This window comes from Thalassophryne amazonica, chromosome 2, assembly GCF_902500255.1.
Source record: "Thalassophryne amazonica chromosome 2, fThaAma1.1, whole genome shotgun sequence".
NCBI classification, from domain to species: Eukaryota; Metazoa; Chordata; class Actinopteri; order Batrachoidiformes; family Batrachoididae; genus Thalassophryne; species Thalassophryne amazonica.
In genome coordinates this window covers 146,399,097-146,416,730 of record NC_047104.1, presented here as the reverse complement: position 1 = coordinate 146,416,730, position 17,634 = coordinate 146,399,097, and the positions used below count along the sequence as shown (strand labels likewise).

The window sequence follows — 17,634 nt, the reverse complement described above, 5'->3', positions numbered from 1 at the left end:
TGCTACAACACTGTTAATGTGTCCTGGACATAAATAGCAACATGTTACTCACCGCATTAGCAGAAGCCCAGTGGAGTCTCATGGTATCAAAGAGCCATGAACACTTTGAAATGTATGACTGACACTGCTGCCAGAATAGAAAACTAAGCCTTGTCCTCATGGAAAAAAAAGCTGTAGTACATATGCCAGGCCTGTATGTGTCGCTGTAACACTTCCACAGAGCCTTTATTGTCTTTGTACATATATACACTCAACAAAAATATAAACACAACACTTTTGGTTTTGCTCCCATTTTGTATGAGATGAACTCAAAGATCTAAAACTTTTTCCACATACACAATATCACCATTTCCCTCAAATATTGTTCACAAACCAGTCTAAATCTGATAGTGAGCACTTCTCCTTTGCTGAGATAATCCATCCCACCTCACAGGTGTGCCATATCAAGATGCTGATTAGACACCATGATTAGTGCACAGGTGTGCCTTAGACTGCCCACAATAAAAGGCCACTCTGAAAGGTGCAGTTTTATCACACAGCACAATGCCACAGATGTCGCAAGATTTGAGGGAGCATGCAATTGTCATGCTGACAGCAGGAATGTCAACCAGAGCTGTTGCTTGTGTATTGAATGTTCATTTCTCTACCATAACCCGTCTCCAAAGGCGTTTCAGAGAATTTGGCAGTACATCCAACCAGCCTCACAACCGCAGACCACGTGTAACCACACCAGCCCAGGACCTCCACATCCAGCATGTTCACCTCCAAGATCGTCTGAGACCAGCCACTCGGACAGCTGCTGAAACAATCGGTTTGCATAACCAAAGAATTTCTGCACAAACTGTCAGAAACCGTCTCAGGGAAGCTCATTTGCATGCTCGTCGTCCTCATCGGGGTCTCGACCTGACTCCAGTTCGTTGTTGCAACTTCGCATAGCCATTGAAGAGGAGTGGACCAACATTCCACAGGCCACAATTGACAACCTGATCAACTCTATGCGAAGGAGATGTGTTGCACTGCATGAGGCAAATGGTGGTCACACCAGATACTGACTGGTATCCCCCCCTCCTCCCAATAAAACAAAACTGCACCTTTCAGAGTGGCCTTTTATTGTGGGCAGTCTAAGGCACACCTGTGCACTAATCGTGGTGTCTATTCAGCATCTTGATATGGCACACCTGTGAGGTGGGATGGATTACTTGTAGTTCCTAGGGTTTGTAAGAGTAGAATGGGAGGCAGAGCCTTCAGCTTTCAGGCTCCTCTCCTGTGGAACCAGCTCCCAATTCAGATCAGGGAGACAGACACCCTCTCTACTTTTAAGATTAGGCTTAAAACTTTCCTTTTTGCTAAAGCTTATAGTTAGGGCTGGATCAGGTGACCCTGAACCATCCCTTAGTTATGCTGCTATAGACGTGGACTGCTGGGGGGTTCCCATGATGCACTGTTTCTTTCTCTTTTTGCTCTGTATGCACCACTCTGCATTTAATCATTAGTGATCGATCTCTGCTCCCCTCCACAGCATGTCTTTTTCCTGGTTCTCTCCCTCAGCCCCAACCAGTCCCAGCAGAATACTGCCCCTCCCTGAGCCTGGTTCTGCTGGAGGTTTCTTCCTGTTAAAAGGGAGTTTTTCCTTCCCACTGTAGCCAAGTGCTTGCTCACAGGGGGTCGTTTTGACCGTTGGGGTTTTACGTAATTATTGTATGGCCTTGCCTTACAATATAAAGCGCCTTGGGGCAACTGTTTGTTGTGATTTGGCGCTATATAAAAAAAAAATTGATTGATTGATTGATTATCTCAGCAAAGGAGAAGTGCTCACTATCACAGATTTAGACTGGTTTGTGAACAATATTTGAGGGAAATGGTGATATTGTGTATGTGGAAAAAGTTTTAGATCTTTGAGTTCATCTCATACAAAATGGGAGCAAAACCAAAAGTGTTGCGTTTATATTTTTGTTGAGTATACATGAATACAACAAAATTTGTCCTCTGAATTTAACCCATCGTAATTACAGTTAGCCACGATCCAACCACTAGGATGAGTGGTGCGGCGCCCTGGGACCAACTCCAGATGTCGAGATGCTGCCTTGGTCAGGGGCAAAGAAAGTAGCAGACCCTAAATAACCAGTGTAAGGAGCTAATCAGTGTAGCAGCAGAAGCCAGAACTTTACATAGCGGCATGCTGAGTAAATATAAAGTCTTTTAATCTGACTTGTTGCGTCCTTTCAGCCTGATTCATCATCACAGCTGAAAACTGTTTTCCACATAAGACACCCTTGTTTTAGAAGATGATGGCTGGAAATGCGTTAATTCCTTGCTGTTTACTACTTGTGAATAAATGCCTTGATGTTAAAGACGTCTTTCAGTAGGGGAAACCAGGGCACGGTGAATGACAGGGCACCGTGAATCAGTAGCTATATCTGCAAAACTACATACAGTGAGGAAAATAAGTATTTGAACACCATGCGGTTTTGCAAGTTCTCCCACTTAGAAATCATGGGGGGTTCTGAAATTTTCATGTTAGGTGCATGTCCACTGTGAAAGACATAATCTAAAAAAAAAAAAATCTGGAAGTCACAATGTATGATTTTTTTTAATTTATTTATTTTTTATAATTTATTTGTATGTTACTGCTGCAAATAAGTATTTGACCCCCTACCAACCAGCAAGAATTCTGGCTCACACAGACCTGTTAATTTTTCTTTAAGAAGCCCTCTTATTCTGCACTCTTTACCTGTATTAATTGCACCTGTTTCAACTTGTTACCTGTATAAAAGACACCTGTTCACACACTCAATCAATCACACTCCAACCTGTCCACCATAGCCAAGACCAAAGAGCTGTCTAAGGACACCAGGGACAAAACTGTAGACCTGCACAAGGCTGGGATGGACTACAGGACAACAGGCGAGCAGCTTGGTAGAAGACAACAATTGTTATGATTATTTATTAGAAAGTGGAAGAAACACAAGATGACTGTCAATCTCCCTCGGTCTGGGATTCCATGCAAGATCTCGCTTTGTGGGGTAAGGATGATTCTGAGAAAGCTCAGAACTACACAGGAGGACCTGCTCAATGACCTGAAGAGAGCTGGGACCACAGTCACAACAATTACATTAGTAACACATGATGCTATCATGGTTTAAAATCCTGCAGGGCAGCAAAGTCCCCCTGCTCAAGCCAGCACATATCCAGGCCCGTTTGAAGTTCACCAGTGATCATCTGGATGATCCAGAGGAGGCATGGGAGAAGGTCATGTGGTCAGATGAGACCAGAATAGAGCTCCACTTACCATGTTTACAGGATGAGAACAACCACAAGAAAACTGTCCCAAACGTGAAGCATGGGGGTGGAAACATCATACTCTGGGGGTGCTCTTCTGCAAATGGGACAGAACGACTGCACCGTATTGAAGGGAGGATGGATGGGGTCACATATTGCGAGATTTTGTTAAACAACCTCCTTCCCTCAGTAAGAGCATTGAAGATGGGTCATGGCTGAGTCTTCCAGCATGACAGTGACCCCAAACACACAGCCAGGGCAACTAAGGAGGGGCTCCGTAAGAAGCATTTCAAGGTCTTGGAGTGGCCTGGCATGTCTCCAGACCTGAACTCAATAGAAAATTTTTGGAGGGAGCTGAAACTCCAAACCTGAAAGATCTAGAGAAGCTCTGTATGGAGGAGTGGACCAAAATCCCTGCTGCAGTGTGTGCAAACCTGGTGAAAAACTACAGGAAATGTTTGACCTCTGTAATTGCAAACAAAGGCTACTGTACCAAATATTAACATTGATTTTCACAGGTGTTCAAATACTTATTTGCAGCCGTAGCATACAAATAAATTATTTAAAAAAAAACCATACATTGTGATTTTCGGATTTTTTTTTATTTTTTTATTTTTTATTTTTTTTTTTAGATTGTCTCTCACAGTGGACATGCACCTCAGATGAAAATTTCAGGCTCCTCCATGATTTCTAAGTGGGAGAACTTGCAAAATTGCAGGGTGTTGAAATAATTATTTTCCTCACTGTATATATTTGCAGCGGTTATGCCATATTTGTATGTATAAAGACATCCCCCTTATAAATTACTGTTTTGTTTTTGGATACTTTAAGGGTAAAACTAAGTGGCAAGTGAAGTCAGTTTTTTTCCTATCAAAAGTAAATTTTGTGGATGTCAGTGTCTTTGTATTTATTTCTCACAACAGAGGAAAGGTGGCCCAGACATTGTTATTAGGTAGAAGACTACCCCATCCAACTGATGAGCATGTGTTATGTCTTCTCTAGACTATCAGCAATTTGATAACATGACTCGTGTGTCACATGCACCCGGTATCCATTGAATGACAAATATTACTTGTTAAAGCTTCTACATTTTTTTTCCATTAATTATTTCTATAATTTTTCTATATAAACAACTGTTTTCACATTTGAACAGAAATGATGACAGCTGTGTTTCTAATAGTTTCTAAAGGACTTATATCATTATATAAGACACTCACACATTACATAGCTGGTTTGCTGGATTATCATTTGTATATGCATCAGCATGCATTTAATAATGTTGAAGAAATCTTTATAATCATGTGTTTTTTCATTATATTCTAAGTTGATTCACTGTGCCCCGTGAATTAGTGTCTGGGGCACAGTGAATCGGGGCACAGTGAATCAGTCTAGAAAGTGATTTACTAAGCCCCACTGTCAAGTGGATGACAAATATTACTTGTTGAAGCTTATACATATATTTTTTGATAAGACTGAAATGATGGTTCTAGGTCCAGCGAGAGACATTAGCATCAGTTTGACCAGCTGCCGCACAGCCTGGGTTCGTGTGTCATACATCATACGGACAAAGTGAGGAACCTTGGGGTAATTTTGATCCCACGTTGTCCTTTGACCTCCACATCAGGGATGTTACTAGGACTGCTTTTTTCCATCTGTGAAATATAGTGAGGATCCGCCCCATCCTGTCTATGGCTGATGCTGAGACCCTGATTCATGCTTTTGTTTCTTCTAGACTCAATTATTGTAATGTTTTATTTTCAGGGTTTCCACAGTCCAGTTTTAGGGGTCTTCAGCTGGTTCAGAACGCTGCCGCCAGACCTTTGACAAGTAGCAGAAGGTCTGAACATATCATACCCATTTTGGCATCGTTACACTGGCTCCCTGTCTCTATGAGAGCAGATTTTAAGGTTTTGTTATTGACTTATAAAGTTGTTCATGGACTGGTGCCAACTCAACCAGTCCCAGCAGAAGACTGCCCCTCCCTGAGCCTGGTTCTGCTGGAGGTTTCTTCCTGTTAAAAGGGAGTTTTTCCTTCCCACTGTCGCCAAGTGCTTGCTCACAGGGGGTCGTTTTGACCGTTGGGGTTTTTATGTAATTATTGTATGGCCTTGCCTTACAATATAAGGCGCCTTGGGGCAACTGTTTGTTGTGATTTGGCGCTATATAAATAAAATTGATTGATTGATTGATTGATCTTAGGTTTCTGGTCTGGTGTAACCTTATGTGCCAGCCCAGGCTTTGCGGTCGCAGGATGCAGGACTTCTCTGTGTTCCCAGGGTGAAGAAGAAGTCAGCGGGTCAAAGAGCTTTTATTCATTGTGCACACACCCTGTGGAATGGTCTTCCTGCGACCGTGAGGTAGTCGGAGTCCGTGGACATTTTTAAGTCAAGACTTAAAAACTATTCATAAGAAAGAGAATAAAAATGGATTTTATTTTTTTTTTATCTGTTTTATTCTTTTACTTCTGTTTTTAATTATGTATTTGAATTTTTTTTGTTCATTTTTAATTATTTAATTTTTATATTGAATTGTTCTGTGTGAGGCGCCTTGATATGGCTTTTGTTGTGATTTGGCACATTAGAAGATGATTAAATATTTAAGCAACTGTTTTCATGTTTGAACAGAAATTATGACAGCTGTATTTATAACAGTTTCTAAAGGACTTATATCACTATATAAGACACTCACACATTACATAGCTGGTTTGCAGGATTATAGTTTGTATATGCATCAGCATATATTTAATAATTTTGAAGAAATCTTTATAATTGTGTGTTTTTTTCATTATCTAATGAAAAAACACAAAATCAATTTTAAACACCTGTAAATTACACTTGGGGAGACATAAATAAAACAGCCTTACAAACAATAACTTATTAAATCCACAATAGAATGACCTAAACCTGTGCATAAAGTATTTATGCTGCCACAAAACATTTCTGATCCACTGTGCCCCAGCTTCCCCTATTTGTCTGCCTTGAGTGCATTTCTCAGCCTGAGCCGCACGAAGCCACCTCATTGTCCTGCCACCAAGAAGAACAAAAACTTGATTTTAACAGCTAAAACTCTTTTCTGCAATTATTTTATTAGTGTTACAATGGTTTTAGCATTCATCATGGGCGTTTTTTGTCTCTTCAGTGTTCTGCTGGTGATGAAAATGAATCACATTAAGGATCCACCAAGATGGAAAAAAAATTGTTAAATTAACAACATGTCATTCATTCACTCAAAGGAGACATTCGGATGATGTAAACGAGCTTTTTTCCGACAGGCCTGGACACATCTGAAGTAAAGATGTCTGTAAATATCAGCCCATTTGATCTGTGATGGTCATTTCAACTAAGTAGTTTGATCCAAATTCAGTCAAAGGCCAGAGACAAAGTGCACAGGCCTTCAGAGATATTTTAATTTATTTTCCCCATTTGAATCCAAACTTACCAAACTCAGCGCATTGGTAGATTCAGGGGAGACAAAATGTCATCCTCTGCTAGGATAGCATTTGATCCCAGTCCAACTAGAATGAATTATACTCTATCACAGAGCTAAATCACCTGAAAACAGTGTAAAATCAACTCTTATTGGAGTAAAACCAATTGCATTGAACAGATGGTGTCGCAGACTGAACGGTCCTCCGTCCGCCCTGCCTTCACTCCGCTTATGTCATCAGTCACGGTTCACTGATAATCACCTCATTTCTGCTTCAAACTGCACTCCAGTCATCATATATCTCAGCGACAGCTATCTGAAGGTTTTGTACAACAATCCTGTCTGCATAAATTCAGCATTATTCTATAATAACCGATGGAGGAAGCGATCAGAGTTGTGTGGCTGCACAAGCCATTAGCTGATGTGTTCACCGCACGTCAGACAATTCACTAAGTTGCGGTCTAAAGCCTCGTTTCTGCTTAAAACTTACTTCCGAATGATTCAAGAGGTCTTACCTTGTCATCTGATGGTTAATAATCCCATTAATCCATTTGATCATGTTGAGTGGAGAGACTCTGTGTCACACGGGTGGCTGTGCTCCAGCATGACACATGCACAGTGGAGGCTGTGCAGACCAATGTTTAGGGACGGATCGTTCAGTCTGCAACAACTGTCGAGTAGAGCTGAAACAACTAATTGAGTTAATCAATTAAAATCGATTATTAAAATAGTTGTCAACTAATTTAGTCATCGATTAGTTGCTAAATAACTTTGTTTTACCGCAAATGTTTTGTTTCTTCCATATAATCAACTGAGCTTTGCTTTGAATCTTGAACCAATGAAGGAGTGCTTCGAGCTGCTGCTTCATTGATTTCATTTGTTTTATTTTGCTTAACATTAGTTTTTCTCCACTAAAACCCTAAAGAGCATATGTCTGTGAGGAATACGAGGTCTATTAGAAAAGTATCCGACCTTATTATTTTTTCAAAAACCATATGGATTTGAATCACGTGTGATTACATCAGACATGCTTGAACCCTCGTGGGCATGCAAGAGTTTTTTCACGCCTGTCGGTTACGTCATTCGCCTGTGGGCAGTCTTTGAGTGAGGAGTCGTCCACCCGCTCGTCGATTTTTTTCATTGTTTAGGAATGGCTCAGAGACTGTTGCTTTGTTTGATAAAATTTTTTTCAAAACTGTAAGGCACAACTGAGTGGACACCATTCAATAAATTCAGCTGGTTTTCGGTAAAAATTTTAACGGCTGATGAGAGATTTTGGTCTGGTAGTGTCGCTTTAAGGACGGTCCACGGCGCCTGATGGCGATCTGCGCTTCGAGGCGGCAGCGTCTCGCCGTTTCAAGTTGAAAACTTCCACATTTCAGGCTCTGTTGACGCAGTAAGTCGTCAGAGAACAGAGAACTTTCAGAAGAAGTCGGCATGAGGAGTTTATTCGGACATTCCATTGTTAACGGTCATTTTGTAATGAAAGAACGTGCGGGCAGAGTCGCATGTCGGGCTGGACCCGACCGCGGGGGGGTCGCGGCAGGAAAAACACCTCCGTTGGAAATCTTAACGGGCAAGTTGGAACATGCCCAAGCTGTCACTTGTTGAAAGCCATTAAAAGCCGCCTGAATTCTACAAATGGTTTTCAACACGGAGGTGTTTTTCCTGTCGCGGCGCACACAGATTTGCCGAGTCATCACGGAAACGACTCGGCGAATTTGCGCGCACGTCTTTCATTAAAAAAATGTCCTTAAACAGTGGAATGTCCGCATAAATTCCTCATGCCGGCCTCTTCTGAATCTTCTCTGTTCTCTCACGATGTCCTGGGTGAATTAAGCCTTAAATTAGGATGTTTTCAGCTCGAAACAGGCCGACGACAGCGCCTGGAAGCGCTGCAGGACGTCCCGCTCCGTGGGAAGTCCTTACACCGACAGAAACACCCCATAATCTCTCATCAGCCGTTAAACTTTTCACAGAAAACCAGCTTAATTTCTCGAATAGTGTCCACTCGGATATTCCTCACAGGTCCAGAAAAAATTTTGATAAAGCAACGCGCGCCGTCTCGAGCAGCGTGTGAAACAAAGGAATTCAGCCGAGAGGGCGGGACCACATCTCACTCAAGGCCTGCCCACAGGGAAATGACGTCACCGACACGCGTGAAAAAACTCACGCATGCGCACGAGGGTTCAAGCATGATTGGTGTAATCGCATGTCATTCAAATCCATATAGTTAAAAAAAAAAATAAAAGGTCGGTTTATTATCTAAGAGACCTCGTATGTACCTTTTTTATGTTAAACTGACCTGTTATGGTCTTCTGAAACAGTTGATAGATGTATTTTATGCTAATGCCGATACTAACGCGTTAGCATGTCTATGGCATTTTCATTGTTAAAGTTAGCATTAAGCTGCTGGCATTTCAGCATGTTTGTGCATTTGTTTTCTGAATAATAATTAATGGCTCAGCATTTGTTGTAAAAGAGTCAAATGTATTACAAATTATACTATTTTTAAATTTATTTTTATTTATATACTAATAATAATAGCAACAATAATAATAGTAATAATAACTAATAATGCTACATTTTAGAGAAAGAGACATGAGTCACATGTGTCATTGTGAAACGAAAACATAGTTTACAAGTTATACAGAGAATGTTGCACATATAGTAATGAGTCAGGCTACAGTTTTTGATTTAGGTTTTATGGTTAACTGGTTATGCTAATTTCTCATTTGCAGCAACAAAAATACCTCTTTTTTCACCATATATTTTATAACATTTATATGTTTCAATGTTGTTTTATGGCAACTCAGCACTTTGATAAAGCTATGCCATTTGAAATAATTATTTTTGTTCTTTATTATAAACTGTTTTATTCTTTATTATTTTATATTAACAGCCAAGTGACATTTGATGATTTGTTGATTTTTCAAGTATTTTAAGTTTTCAAATAATGTTCTGTTGTTAAATAAAGTGATGGAAGGAGAGAAAAACTGTTTCCCTGGCACATTTTTAAAAAATTCCCCGCTAATCCGATTAATTGATTAATCATGTCGAAACCCCATCAGATTCATGGATGATCCAAATAATTGTTTGTTGCAGCCCTACTGTCGAGCTGATTCACTCTGTGATAAAGTGTAATTTGCTCTATTTAGACTGGGATCAAATGCCATCCCGGCAGAGTAAATTTAACACTGCAAAATTTCCTATGTACCAACAGTGACCTAATTTGTTTTGTGTTATGTTTTGGCTCATAGAGATGATGTTTTTGGGCACCATAGTGGAAAGCCACCAGTGCCCCATTTTCCATTTACATGTGGAATTGTGTCAGGAATGGCATCAGGAATATATCAGATCCACTGTGGTGACCATGAGCAAAGAGGGAGAAGCCAAATTAAATTTCTTGCGAGAAAACATTACTTTAGTTGGCACACATAATTTTGGCCGAACTTGCAACAGACCCCAAAGCAACTGCTCAGTAGCAGATGGCCTTTACTTTACCTATGACTTGAGCTCAGAAATGATCCTTTTGCAGCCCAGATAAAAATTGTAGTGTGAAGACGGTAACAATTTGGATAGTATTTAGGTCATCTGGTCGTCCAGTGCAGAGTTTTACCCACAGCTGGGTGGGGGATTTGTTGGTTTGCAGCTTATTATTATATTAATAAACCTTGGCATCTCTCACATCGTTTGCCCTCGTCTCCACCGTGCCAGTGAATCTGCTTCTCTGATATAAATACAAGTGTATTTATACACCTTTGAAATCATTTCCTTCAGGATTAATAAAGTTCTTTCTTGTTCTTATATTTTCTACCAGTAAATTTTAAGAAGTTTGAGAATGGCTACACAAGGTATGGACAAAATTACACATTTTTCTATGGATTATTACAAGTGTAACTGAGTACTCGTGAAATTCTATGTAGGACATAAGTTTGCTCACATAGTCCTATACATCAAGTTTAGTTCTCAACTCTCTCTGTCGCAAACACACACTCCAGGATCGAGGAGAGTTTAGATGTCCCCTCTGTCAGAGAAGCACTGCTTAAAGGCTTAAGCACAGCTTCCCTTCCCCATTTTGATGTCTGTTTTGGTCATAAATCGCACCAGCACGGTGACAGCAGCAATTACACTTTCTGGGTTAACTCGTGAAACGAGCCACAACAGCGAGGTGTCAGAAATCGCACACCCTCACTAAGACTGCTTGTGTTAAGCTACTTTGAACCTCCCTTCTTGATAATTTTGTAATTTTGTCAAAGGGATGCATTTTAATTTGCACTAATCAGAGCTTTTACTGGGTGAACGTCTGTCTCACACTCTCATTGTGTGTATCACAATATGGCACTTGGGTTTAGCATCTTGTCTGTCTGCCATTTTGTTTTTTATGTCTTTGTCTTTCTTACAGTAAATGTTTATTTCCAGTTATTTCTTCAGGAGAGTTTGGATTTTCATATGCAGGCTGTACACGAGTACTGTGAGGTACTTATGGAGTGGAGGCAGTCTCTATTTTTCTTAGGGATGTCTGGCATTGGTCAGGGATACGTTCTGGCTGACTGACCTTGACTTGCTTGACAGTGCTGTGATGTTTGCACAATCAATGAAGATCCTGATTGCAGCACTTGAGAAGTGAGGAATCAATGTCTGTGTTTTCAGGTGTCCTGGATCAAGACTAAGATCCAGGCTTTCAATGATTGGTTGGACTCAGCCATCAGAAATGTATCTGTATGCAGTGAAAGTGTTGAACTTGTAGAGACATTCACTCATCTCAAGCAGTGACTATCGTCTCTGGGTTCTCCGCCTTTGACATAAAGAGACACCTGGGAAGAGCTTATGGAGTCACAAGATCGCTGATCAGAGGTGTTTGGTAATAGTGATAACTAGAGCCTGACCGATATGGATTTTTTGAGGCCAATGGCGTTAACGACATTTGGATGAAAAAATGACGATAATCAATAAATCGGCTGATTTGCTGATAGCCGATAAATCAGCCGATATATATATATATATTTTTTAATGAATATAATGTTCTTTTTTTGGACCCTTAACAAAAAAGGTATGAGCTAAAAGCTGAAGCTTTGTCCTTATATTGCTTAACTTTATAACAGAGAAGAATTTTCAAGTTCAAAAAATGCAAAAATGCAATTGGAGCAGTTAGGGGGCTATTCAAACGGGGCAATTAGTAAGATATCACTCCTGAAAACGATCTTTGCTATATCACGTGAGGTAAATCTGCCCTACGATTGGATTTTGGAAAACCATGTGACGGAGAACCAATTCCGATTGGACACTCACTTTGCGCACGTCATCACACATCTTCTATGAGGAGTACCAAGATGGCCGACGGTGGATCGAAAGTCCGCAGAGTTAACTTTTCAGCAAAAAAAAAGTAAGTTTCTATCTTACATCATTAAAAGGTTAGTTACAATTTAGTAAAGCTTGGTCCCAGCCATCGTATACGACAGCATCTGCCCCAGAGGGCTAATGGCGAATGGCAGCAGTTCCCAGAACCCTTTCGGACGACCAGTGAATCTGAATGTTTCAACCTCTTAGCAGTAAATGAAAATTTTTCATGCTAGAAATAAGATCTACACAACATGGGCTTAATAAAAAGCGTGACCGACGCAATGAAGCACATTTGACACATTACTACATAAAATAAGTTCATCAAACTGAGCTGAACTGAAATGGGAGAAATGTGGGGTGAATGTAATTGCAAAGTTATTACAAACAACATCCTTATAAACTTACTTGTATGCTTTTGTCAGCCGATCAGTACAGTGTGATGGCGAACTACGGGGGCCAGTGATGAACACATTTAAGCAGGGGCGTAAGCAGTTCTCAGTTGAATGGAGTCAGAGCTCCAAATATTGGACAAATGGTGCAAGGACATTTTACATTGCCGACACAAACATTATTTCAGTAACTGTTCTAACAGCGTTCTATCGGCAAAATTTCGGCGGATACTGAGTACTTTGAAAAGGTAATAATAATATCGGCCAGGCTCTAGTGATAAAGTTGGACAAGAACCATGATCCAAGTCTTCCTGGTCCTGTCTCACTATATTAGATTAGAATAGATCAAACTTTATTGACCCCTTGGGAAGACTCCCTCAGGGAAATTGAGGTTCCAGCAGCATTGTATAGCAACACACAGGGTAAGAAGCACACAGAGTATCAAAAGTGAAAGTAAAAAAAATAAATAAATAAACAAAACAGTTTGCTATATAAATACACAATATCCTGTAATTACCAGACATACTGATCAATGCTGGTTTACTGGCTACTACTGTTCCTCTCATTCCCGTCCTCTGTCTTCCTGTTACTCCTCCTCCCCCTGAGTGAGGAGTTGTACAGTCTGATGGTCTGAGGGACAAAGGAGTTTTTCAGTCTGTTGGTCCTGCACTTGATAAGGAGCAGTCTGTGGCTGAAGAGGCTCTTCTGGTTGCTGATGACGATGTGCAGCGGGTGACTGGCATCGTCTATAATGTCCAGCAGTTTGTCCAGTGTTCTCTACCACCGTTACTCAGAGTCCAGCTTCATGCCAACCACAGCCACATATAACTGTGAAATGTGGATGGTAACCAGTGATCTAAAGCAATGATTAAATATTTTTGGGATTAGGTCTCTTCAGAGGATCTTGTGCTGGAATAACTTTGTGCCAAATGACCGGTTACTCTGGGAGCCTAAGATGAGGGGTTACATTGTGAGGGAATGTCAGCTGGAGCATTTTGGCCATGCGCTGTATTTCTTGGGGTATGATCCAGCATATGTTTGCTGCAAAGTTGAGGACCCCAGTGGTTAGAGAAGGCCTGGGGGACTCCCACGCTTCACCTGGCAGTGGCAAATAAATGGCTCCTTTTGAGAGGTGGGGACGGATCGACTGTCTGCCTGGTCAGGATGGGTGATAGCGATTTAAAATTATATCACAGTTCAATTCATTTATTTCCCATGAATGTTTCATACAATCACAATACACATCACAATGTTCCATGGTATTTTGTGGTGATAATATAAATTATGACCTGAAAATGGTACCTTTCATCACAACCACCCATGACAAAATTTTATCAAATGTCCATAAACTTTGCCTGAAGTGGAGATGGTTGTTTCCAATTTATAAAGTCAGCTGTAATAAAAGAAAAGTGGTGCACCTTTAAAGGCCCAGATATCCAAAGTGTGCACAAAAATGTCCACTGAAAAGCCACAGACAACCGAAGGGGTCATTTAGATCATTCCCATTGTTGGATTTGGTTTGATGACAACCACCATGATTTACAAGAACTGCCTCACCTTCCAGTTAGCAAGTGATGAAACTTTTTGTTCTTTCAAACCACAGATGTTTAAAATCAGTGTGCTTTTGAATTTCTAAACATCCAGATTCTATTAGTCTACACAGAATTCATCAAATGTGGTTTTCTAAAAGGTTAACTGACCATTTTGAGTAGAAGTATATCAGTATTGTTTTTAACTTGTTCAAATGGTCCACTTCATGGGAAAATAGGATGCCAAGCTAACATTTTTATTTTTATTTAACAAACGTTCACGCTAGATAAATAATAAAATTTAAGTGAAGCGTTCAAAGTTTCTATGTATTTTCCTGAATGACATCATGACAAAATCATATTGCTCTTACAATCTTGAGTAAACACAATGAACATCTTAATTTGTCACTTCTACATGTTCTTCACTATTTCATTTAGACGTTATAACTGATGTTTATAATTTGTTGATGACCGGTGGTTACAGAATGCTATTTATGAGGAACAAAGTACTAACAAACGGTGCATGTATTCTGACGTCCAGGTTTTTTTTGTTTTTTTAAATCGTGACCAACACATAAATGACCATTAGACCAAAGCAAGAATTCAAGACAAATATTCAACATCCATGTAATAACAACAAGCATGTTTGTTGCTGAGAGAACACATATTTATTTATTTATTTATCTGGGGCCAACGCAGTCATATACAATGGCTGAGACCAAGCTTTACTAAATTCTAAATAACTTTTAATGATATCAGATAGAAACTTACTTTTTTTTTTTCTTTTTTTTTTTGCTGAAAAGTTAATTCTGCAGACTTTCGAGCTACCGTCCATCTTTGTACTCCTCGTAGAAGCTGTGTGATGACGTGCACAATGTGAGTGTCCAATCGGAATAAGTGAAGTGCGCATCTCAGGCCGCGTGGTGCATTATCTATCTATCTTTGTTAGTTGGCTATGTACCACAGGCTTTTAAGGTGGCAGTAATTAAACCATTACTTAAAAAGCCATCACTTGACCCAGCTATCTTAGCTAATTATAGGCCAATCTCCAACCTTCCTTTTCTCTCAAAAATTCTTGAAAGGGTAGTTGTAAAACAGCTAACTGATCACCTGCAGAGGAATGGTCTATTTGAAGAGTTTCAGTCAGGTTTTAGAATTCATCATAGTACAGAAACAGCATTAGTGAAGGTTACAAATGATCTTCTTCTGGCCTCGGACAGTGGACTCATCTCTGTGCTTGTTCTGTTAGACCTCAGTGCTGCTTTTGATACTGTTGACCATAAAATTTTATTACAGAGATTAGAGCATGCCATAGGTATTAAAGGCACTGCGCTGCGGTGGTTTGAATCATATTTGTCTAATAGATTACAATTTGTTCATGTAAATGGGGAATCTTCTTCACAGACTAAAGTTAATTATGGAGTTCCACAAGGTTCTGTGCTAGGACCAATTTTATTCACTTTATACATGCTTCCCTTAGGTAGTATTATTAGACGGTATTGCTTAAATTTTCATTGTTACGCAGATGATACCCAGCTTTATCTATCCATGAAGCCAGAGGACACACACCAATTAGCTAAACTGCAGGATTGTCTTACAGACATAAAGACATGGATGACCTCTAATTTCCTGCTTTTAAACTCAGATAAAACTGAAGTTATTGTACTTGGCCCCACAAATCTTAGAAACATGGTGTCTAACCAGATCCTTATTAATGTGAGAAATCTTGGAGTCATTTTTGATCAGGATATGTCATTCAAAGCGCATATTAAACAAATATGTAGGACTGCTTTTTTGCATTTACGCAATATCTCTAAAATCAGAAAGGTCTTGTCTCAGAGTGATGCTGAAAAACTAATTCATGCATTTATTTCCTCTAGGCTGGACTATTGTAATTCATTATTATCAGGTTGTCCTAAAAGTTCCCTAAAAAGCCTTCAGTTAATTCAAAATGCTGCAGCTAGAGTACTGACGGGGGACTAGAAGGAGAGAGCATATCTCACCCATATTGGCCTCTCTTCATTGGCTTCCTGTTAATTCTAGAATAGAATTTAAAATTCTTCTTCTTACTTATAAGGTTTTGAATAATCAGGTCCCATCTTATCTTAGGGACCTCGTAGTACCATATCACCCCAATAGAGTGCTTTGCTCTCAGACTGCAGGCTTACTTGTAGTTCCTAGGGTTTGTAAGAGTAGAATGGAGGCAGAGCCTTCAGCTTTCAGGCTCCTCTCCTGTGGAACCAGCTCCCAATTCAGATCAGGGAGACAGACACCCTCTCTACTTTTAAGATTAGGCTTAAAACTTTCCTTTTTGCTAAAGCTTATAGTTAGGGCTGGATCAGGTGACCCTGAACCATCCTTTAGTTATGCTGCTATAGACGTAGACTGCTGGGGGGTTCCACTGTAGCCAAGTGCTTGCTCACAGGGGGTCGTTTTGACCGTTGGGGTTTTACATAATTATTGTATGGCCTTGCCTTACAATATAAAGTGCCTTGGGGCAACTGTTTGTTGTGATTTGGCGCTATATAAAAAAATTGATTGATTATGGGTAGGCTAAATTTTTCGACTACCAACCACAAGCGGCAGAAAGGAGCGAGCAGTGCTGTGATTTGGATAATTTCAACTGCTGGAAAGTTGATGATTTAAAGTGTTTTTGTAAGCTCCGTGGATTGCCTGTTACAACCAGGACTATGTACCGCAGTGGACAGAAGCGGAAAGAAGAGCTGGCTGTGCTTGCGTATGCTGCATTGTTACAGAAACTACCGTTGGTGCCAACAAAGGAGGAAGAGAGAGCCACTGTCGAAAATGACCAGTCCTTGTTGGTAGTTGGAGACAAATTTTTGACCCCTTGAAGCCAACTAACGGATGATTAGATGAAGTCCAGAGACTGAAACTTTTTTCAATTTCAATTTATTTTCCTTTATATAGCGCCAAATCACAACAGAGTTGCCTCAAGGCGCTTCACACAGGTAAGGTCTAACCTTACCAACCCCCAGAGCAACAGTGGTAAGGAAAAACTCCCTCTGAGGAAGAAAACTCAAGCAGACCAGACTCAAAGGAGTGACCCTCTGCTTGGGCCATGCTACAAACAAATTACAGAAATAATTCACAGAACAATTCACGGACGACACCATTCCACAGAACAGGGGCACTATAAGAGAAAGCTCTATGACCCGCAGACCTCTTATTCACCCTAGTGATACAAAGTAGTCCTGCACCCTGAGAACGTAAAGCCCGGGCTGGTACGTAAGGTTTAATTAGGTCAAGTACGTAGGGAGGTGCCAGTCCATGAATAATTTTCTAGGTTAGTAGCAGAACCTTAAAATCTGATCTCACTGGGACAGGAAGCCAGTGAAGAGACGCCAAAATGGGTGTAATGTGGTCAAACTTTCTGCTTCATGTCAAAAGTCTGGCTGCAGCATTTTGAACCAGTTGGAGAGCCCTAATGCTAGGCTGCGGTAAACCAGAAAATAGAACATTGCAGTAGTCCAATCTAGAAGAGATGAACGCATGGATCAGGGTCTCAGCATCAGCCATAGACAGGATGGGACGAATCTTCGCTATATTTCGCAGGTGGAAGAAAGCAGTCCTAGTAATATTTCTAATATGGAGGCCAAAGGACAACGAAGGATCAAAAATTACCCCAAGGTTTCTCATTTTGTCAGTGT

At 40.4% G+C, this 17,634-nt stretch overlaps 1 long non-coding RNA gene across 1 annotated transcript; it reads right to left on the bottom strand.

Moving 5' to 3' along the window:
• Positions 1-220: 220 nt before the first annotated feature.
• LOC117503163 lies at positions 221-2,095 on the bottom strand. Its single transcript, XR_004558503.1, has 3 exons — positions 1,964-2,095; positions 1,473-1,474; positions 221-232 (listed from the first exon to the last, which is right to left on the bottom strand). It is a non-coding gene; the product is annotated as an uncharacterized LOC117503163 (long non-coding RNA).
• Positions 2,096-17,634: the final 15,539 nt, after the last annotated feature.